At 36.3% G+C, this 8496-nt stretch overlaps 1 non-coding gene across 1 annotated transcript; it reads left to right on the top strand.

Moving 5' to 3' along the window:
* On the top strand, positions 1 to 144 carry LOC119548906. The gene has a single exon (XR_005219348.1). It is a non-coding gene; the product is annotated as a U4 spliceosomal RNA (small nuclear RNA).
* Positions 145 to 8496: the final 8352 nt, after the last annotated feature.

Here is an 8496-nt window from a genome sequence, read left to right as displayed (position 1 = left end):
AACCTTGTGCAGTGGCAATATCGCAAGCTATGAAGTTCAAACTGAGCTGCGATTTTTGCTAGTTGAAAACTAAAACCAATAACTCGCCTAGTGTGAGGATCTACGATCTTCTACGCTAAGGCAATTTTTTAAGGCCCTCAAGGGGCTGACTTAATAATAAATTTCATTTCTCTCTCTTCCCTACATGGTATTTTGCAACTGCCAAAATTCTTTTGGAACTCCTTTTCTTACAAAAAGTTGTCTCTAATTTATCAGAAATTTGAAATTCGGTATTCATGCCGTCCACCGTGATTTATGTGGAGGTAAAAAAAAGTCTGCGACAGAGACATTTTCCAATTTATCTTGCCCAATTAAAGTTCAATATTACCCCTGTACCCTGTAAGCCAATTTTCCGATCAATGTTAGCCCAATTAAAATGAAGCTAATAGCCAAAAAGCGGAAAACAGTAAACAACACTGTCACTTAATTTAATCACATTTATAAAAACCACTAATTGACTTTTGAACGTTAATGCCTGAGCACCATTGAAATTGCCAGCCCACAGAGCCACACACTCGACTGGTGGTACGGCCATCGCATGAAGATGGAATTCAAATGGGGGTTTGAGCGGAATATTGGGGACAGTAAAATGTTGCCATATAGTAATTGGTATTTCTGATATGCATACAAAATGTTGGCCAGAGGACTCTGATATTCGTCCTTCTCTTCCCTAAGCCCCTCCGTGCGTCGGTTTTCGAGCTAATTAAATTATTATTTCCCGCAAAATGGTGGTTCGCGGGAATAATGCATAAATAAATTTAAATTATCAGCCCATATGCGTTCTAAAAATGTTGAAGGGCCAGTTTATAGCCCAGGCTAGCAATTAGTTGCAAATAAAAATCATGAGCAAAAACGATCAGCCAATAATTGGTTACTTATGTGAATTTTTTTTAATTTGAAAAAAGTGTTGCATAATTAGACATTTAAAGTAAGTATTAAAAATATAGTACCCTTTGCAGTGGTATAATAATCGGATAGAAAAAATACTTTCGCTGGTTTTTTACAAAAAACGACCAAAAACTATATTTATCCTTTATACAATCTTAGAAAATGGTTTACAATTTAAAAAAAATCGGCTTCGCTAGCATACGAAGCACCAGAAAATACAAACTTCTAAATTTCCAAGGAGAATTTGAGATCTGTTGAACTTTTTAGCAGCCTTTACTTGAAAATACGATACCATGCAAAAAAGTCTAAGCCATACGATTATTGCCAAATAAACCTTTTTTCTAGTTTTCATACGTATAAAGATAGAAAAATATGAATGGTTTCTATTCAGCGTTGCTTGTAAATCCGTCAATTTGTTTTAATTAGTGTCTTTCCGGTTTACGGATAGAAAACAAATCGAGCTTCAGCTTCTGCTACTAATTGCCCCAGGACAAATTGTTTGACACAAAAAGCCTGGCGGAATGAAAAGTTTGCCAAACACTAGTTGACATATATTCGCTGATAAAAGTGGCATCAAAGAGGCTTCCACGATAAGTTGAATATTTTGTTAGGTTTTAAATACCCTTTGACCCATTTATTTAGTAATTACATTTGTAAAATACCTTTACATGTTGTATCAACATTTGAAAGTATAGTATTACGTTTTATAATAATATTCAATTTAACAATTCTTGTTTATTTAGACCATCACAGGTAAATAAATATAGGAATTTATTTGAAAATATAATTACCAAATTGATATAATAATGAACTTTTTGACTTACTGCTGGTATCTATAATTTTTGGCAGCGCATCTGTGTCATTCGATATGTTCCACCAGTGACACTTCATTTTTATACCGACTTTTCGATTCGTTTATTTTTCACACGCTATCAGTTTTCAATGAATTTTCATTTATAAAACAAGTCTCTCTGCCTTCCACTTTCCACTACCCATTCTCCACTCACCTTTCACCTCTTTTGTATATCTTTTCTGTTTTTTTTTTTGCATTGAGCTGAAGACACACACTCGAAAAGCGTGCGTTGTACAATGGGACTAATAGTCAAAATAAAAATATTATATTAATGTCAAATTTTTATTTTTACCAGCATGATTGAAGTATGTACCAGTATTGAAAAGATGTTCTTTACTGCATTGGACATATTTGACTAACATTTTAAGACCCACTAGAAAATATATAGCCTACCAACAAGAGTAAAGGGCGTAAGCAAGGCTGAGAAAACTGCCTCGGAAGATTTAGAAGATGTTTGATGAGGAATGCTAAATAAAAACCTGATAGATATGATTTCCGAATTATATATATTTTGAGCCAATGGCTTACGAGTAATCTTCCGCAACATGAAAACGTACCTTTTGATAAGTATGGACTCAAAGTATTCCAAAGGATCAAGGAAATTTTGGAATCATTCGGCTTTACTACAACAACTAAAGATATTATTTAAAGGTAACAGCTTAACATGAGTAAACGGGCTTATATTATTTAAATGTTGGATTTTAAATATAGCCTACACCTTGATATAAGCCCACATTCGTTAGTTTTTGAAAACATTAAAAGGTGAACTAAAAATGTTTTTAAGTCGTTATGCAAGGCTATGTGGAAGGCCCTATCTTTAAAGGCAGGTGAACTAACCATAGTGCCTAATGGAACTAACTAAACTGAGGAACATGGACTTTAATTAAGGAACTTTATTATTTATTATTATATCTTTGACTATATTTAGTGCTTTTATAAGAATTTGAATCCCTAAATTTGTATGTGAAAATAAACAGGGCTATCGATATTTAATTACAATCTGTAAAATAACCATATGACCCCATTGTGCTACAGTAGTTAATCATGACTGCATTGTGGAGTGTGGGTGGGATGGGCTGTGTGGAAGCTTACATCTGGGTGTGTGTTAACATGCCGTTTGGCGAAGTACCCCATCATCCGGCCACCCCACTTTTGCCCTATCTCCTTTCACTGCGATTGCCAATCAATGTTTGCGCAAAAATATTTGCATCTCCTTTTTTCCACACTCTTAGCTTTCATACCCGGTGCATGTGTACTCTTTGTTTGTGTTTTCGATAAATCTGTCTAGGCTTGAAATACATGCCATGACGCTCAATTGCAGTGGATTAAATTATTAAAAAATGGCCTGGCACGCAAACGGAAAAATCGAAATGCGAAAATACGGATATACGGAAAAAGCACGGATGGAGCCCCCGGTGGCAGGGCTTCAGGTTAATTGGAGCGGGTGGGTACCTTAATTTGATTAACATTTAAATTGGCCGCGAGTTGCTTCTGAGCAATGAATAATTATATCATCACTTGCGGTGAAATATATATATATATGTATGGTCGAGCTCTTGTGTCAATTTTCATCTTCAGACCAATCAAACTTGCAAGTCTGAAATATGGCTGGAAAAAAGCACTGCTTTGGGCCAAAGTATCCCTGTGGCTAACATTTCTTCCTGCACGCCATTTTCATATTAAACAACTTTGAATTTATTTCCTGCCCGTCCAGCTCTTCACCTCTCGTCTGCCTTCCGTTTTTATTGTTTCACCTAAGCGACAGGTGAGAAAGTTCTCAGAACCTGAGCTACCTACTCTTGAGAAGCTCTGTGGGTACTGGACAACTTTTGGCCATTTAATTAAACATAAATCAGCCATAGGCGCCGAATTTTGTTCAACGCGGATTACTTTATGGCCTCCTCGAGTAAGGCAATAAAATATCTGATTTGACCTCTTAATAAATTTAAATTACACTATGTTTTTGGCACGGAGAGAATCAATTTGATTTAAATTCTTAACAGAGTTTTTGCTTTCTGTCGGATTATGTCTGGAATTGCGTGTCTTGAAGTAAATTCTTTTAAAATATCCCCAAGTGCAGCATTTAGCTTTTGAATATTTGTAACCAAACTTTTTGATATTTTTATTAAGAATAAAAAATAAATCAGCAGTAGAAAAGAAAGTTGTAAGTTTTAAGTGCATAAGTCAGAGGGAAAACTTTTTATATTACACTCAGAAAAATTGTTGACTTTAACTTAAAGAATAATGGATAAAAAATGTTCATTAAGCAGTTCCCAGGCCAGCTGATTAAAGTGAAGAACTTTTTTTTTTCTGTGTGTAGCATATTTACATTTACTTTGGTTTGTTAAGTAAGCGTTAGTAAATATTTGTGTGGCTAAATCAATCAGTACAAAAAGCACCATCTTTTATTTTGTGATAAAAAAAAATATTTACAATTCAGATAATCTGAATCAGTGAGCGACGGGATAACTTTGTTGAATTTGTTTGCTAAATTTATTTCAAATCAATTACATTAAAATGTTTGTTTCCAGGGAAATTCCAAACATTTTTTGTGTAACTTTTTTTTTGGCCAAGTATTTCTCTTACAATTTTCTCTGTCCAAGAAGGGACTGCAGGACAGCTTTTAAGCCTTTAAGCGAGTAGAGAAAAAGCATTCTTATGCCGACACATGCTCACCCCCATTCCCAGGCAGACTCATATGGGGCTTTTCAACTTGTTGTCTCTTAGCATTTTTAAAATCAAAAAGCGACACAACGTCAAAACAATTTGTCGTCATTTAGAAGTCGACATTTAAATAAGAAAATGCAAATGCGAGGACGAGGACGACGGCGAAGGAACGTAGTAGACGGCAGCTCCTGGCCAAATGTATGCAATAATATTTTTTATGCGCTCGAATGAAGACGCATACGTTTCGTTTGTATAAAATTAAGTCTCGGCTGGGGCGGCCATACAGTCCTGGACTCGTCCTGCGAGTTTTGGTCGGGAGCGGCGAGCCCAGCTGTAAATATAAAGTGTCACGGAAACCAACATCGCACCGATTCCCTCAAACACACACTCTGGCAAACAGGCACTCACACTTGGCTTTTGCGAAAACGTGTCTATTACAATTCAATTTGACAATAGGTGCACACAAAAGCCAACCCAAGCCACCAGCCAGCCATCCAACCGCACTAAGCCACCGTTCAGAGTCCCATCGCACTGGGGCCCACAAAGGCGCGGAAAGCCGAAAAGTGGACTATAAAATGCCAGCTGTTCGACTGGTTTTGTACACTTTCCCAGGAAGAATGTAGAAAAATATTTGAAGAAAGACAAACTAGATCAAATCTTTTACTTTTATTAGTCCCTTATGGGAATAAATTGAAAACCCACTCCCCAAAACGACGAGTTCATGCCGGAAAAATGTTGACTGCTCAATAGTGTTCTAAACTTCTTTTAAATAAATTATAAGCTATATTTAAATACTTTGTATGTTTAATGTTTTTAGATGTTTCTATTCCTCTCTCTTTTCGTGAAAAATGTAAGCCCTAAACAAACTTGGAAATACAAATAAATTCTAGATTAGTTGCTATAAGCCTAAGAAGGATATAATATAGTAATTAAAAGAGAGCACGGAAACTAAATCATTTTTAGAGTAGTTAACAATAAACAAAAATGTGTTTCTTTGGGTTTTTTTACAGATTTTCATTTTAAAACCCAATTTATTTTTATTTTAAATATTCTTCTTATATTTTTTAAAATATATATCGACTTAACAGTATCCAAACTTCGAATTGAGCCGCATTTCCCTTCATTGCCATTCTTGTTTGTTTATTTGTATTTTGCCCATGTGTTTTTACTGCAACGGAAACGTCAAGTAATTTTTTTCCAGCTCCACGTAGTTAGTTGATGAAAAAGCCTAGGAAAAAAGCGGTAAGGACGAAAAACATAGGAGGACAAAAATCTGAGCGACGCAGGTGGCAGTGAGTGGTGGCGGTGGCCACAACAATGCTGACAATATGGAACGTTGGGGAACTCGACTTCGCCTAGTCCCTGGGGCGATATTTGCACGTTTCCGGTATAAATACATAACGGTCGAGATTTGTTTATGCGAAATGAAGCGCGCAAAAGACAATTCGTATAAATGTTGCTGAAACGAGTCGCCCCAAAAACCCCGCCACCACCGGTTTTTGTTTTTGAATGTGGGTCTGTGTGGTTCAGTTCCCTGGTGCGTGACTTTAGCGGAAATAAAATTTGTCAGCTTTGTGGGAGTGTCATGACTTTAAATCAAGTTATACACACCACCCTGCATAATGTGGCAAAACTTTCGGGAGTTTTCTTCTCCGGTCCCAACAGGTTGCAAATTTTATCATTATATAATGGTATCCATTATTTAAGAGAGTTCCCCTGGCATTTCCCACATTAGATCCACGCGAACAGCCTACCTGACCATCAATCAATGGACTCTGATCAAATTACTAATCGCCAGGATGCGATAGCCATCTACATAATTTGCTGGCACCCAAGTGGGGAAGTTATCAAGTAAATAAATCATATATGTGAAAACTTTTTCACTTAGACAATATTTTAAGGAAACAAATTTGTGCGCTGCCATTCATGCCGTATTATGATAGTCATAAGTCTGGGCTAGCTTGCCATACCAAACGAAAATGCACACTAGTTCAATATCGCTCTATAATAACTAAAATCACGTATTTATTGTAAGGCTTTTCACAGTTCTAATTATTATCATATACAAATTTAGGAAGATTATAATTTTTCGTCAAACTACGTTATTTGGTTTATTAAAAACAACCAAACATAAAATATTCGATATTTCATTAGGCTTCATACATTTTTAAATGAATTTTAATACAGCTCTAATGAAATAATATAAGCAAACTGTCAACGATACTGCTTACATTTTTGGAAATTATGCTCATTTAATTAAAGCGGTAATCTAATTAAAAATGTATGTGAATAAAAATGAATAATTAAAAAACAACAGATATTACTGAACCCACCAATGAGTTTTGATTTATAAAACAAAGAAGAGAGACCTGGTTTGTTGTCTTTGAAATAAAACCTTTTAAGACTATTGGTTGCCAAATTATTTTTTTAATTTTCCTATAAGATATTTAATGAAATTTTGAGATGTATATTAAGTTTTCTCTGTTAAACATCTTTGAAAATATTTTTCCGCTATATTTGGACCCACTGTGCTGGCTTTGCATTTCCTTTTCGCCAGCCGAAAAGTTTATCCAAGGCGAATAGCCGTAGGCTGCAACTTGTAAACTTATTTTCACACAAGAACCCGCACACATTCATGCATACCCACTTTTATAGATGAATGTATCTTTTATCCCATTTGCTTCTTAGACCGAAATGTGAGAGCCTTGTGGTGGGCAATCCATGGGAAAATTGAATATTTTCAGCCCTACCTCCCCCTCCATGGCTCCCGATGATGATGAATGGTTTGCGTGTGGTAGTTTTACGTGAACATGTGAAAAAATTCACATCAATTTGTAAGCAACCCACACGGACTTACACCCGCGATTCGGGTTTTCCCCACTTTTGGCTGGTTTTTTGTTTAACCAAATCGCTGACTTTAAGAAACCGAAACCAGTCAGTCAGGGCGAGACCCGAGCCAGAAACAGACAGGTCACGTATTATTATGGCCACAAAGCTTTGTCGCCCTGCCAGAATTTGATTTCGTTTACCAACTTATAGGTAGTGATGGTAGAGGTACAACCTTGCTGGCCAGGTACTAACTATGGTCCCCATTTGTTCAACTCTATATATTTATTTTAAGTTACCAATTTCGACCATATGTTGTAATTCCTTTGATGATCAAATGATTAATCCAATTTTGTTACATCAATACCAGTATTTATGCAATCATGAAAAACTATCTTTAGTGAACCAAAGATCTGGTTATATCCGTGTATTTAATATACCTATATTAAGTCCATTTATAGGTTTTGAATCGCTAGATAATGCTATAAGCAATATTTTAATAAGTATATAATGTAATATAATTACTAATTTTTTTCATCATTTATATTATATTTTAGTCCTTTAAGATCTTGACTTTAGTTACTACTAGTACAGTTCCTTAAAAAAAATGATAAAGCTATTAGGCAAACTATGTATATGGATTGGCAGAAATGATTTAAATAAATTGGTTTGTATATTTATAAAACTATTTATACAGAGTACATTGTGACTATTCCAAGGGGATCTAAAATATTTGTAAAAACAAGTACCTTGGCTGGGGAAACGCAGACACTTTTCACTTCACTCCTTATAGGCATGAGTGCATTTGACCCCGTGGCCTAGCCCATTTGACTCCTGGCCCAAGTCGGTGTTTGGGTGTTGACAACGTCCGTCAGGTCGGTTGATGATGGTGTAGGATGATAACGTGAGTCCTGGCTACCGTCCTCTAGCCAGACCCACTAATTTTTTATGGCCCCTGGTTGGGAATTCCTTTTTGCTGATGGCCCCCCACCGCCCCCCTGCGTTTGCTGGCCAAATGTCAAATTGTTTTTAGAGCTCTTCCCGAGGTCCCGAGTTCCAGAGTTTTTTGTGTCAGCAGCCAGCCACTTTTTATTGTTATCGTGTTTCCAGTTTTTCCGCACCATGCCCTATAATCTGCCCTGGTTCTGCACTGCCTGCTCCTGGACGCGCCTGGGATTACAATCGCTGCTCCTGGAGGTCGATGTGGATGTGGATGTGGATGT

This window comes from Drosophila subpulchrella, chromosome 2L (genome assembly GCF_014743375.2).
Source record: "Drosophila subpulchrella strain 33 F10 #4 breed RU33 chromosome 2L, RU_Dsub_v1.1 Primary Assembly, whole genome shotgun sequence".
Lineage (NCBI taxonomy): Eukaryota > Metazoa > Arthropoda > Insecta > Diptera > Drosophilidae > Drosophila > Drosophila subpulchrella.
The sequence above is the reverse complement of the archived record's forward strand: the minus strand, read 5'-3'. Positions and strand labels throughout refer to the sequence as shown.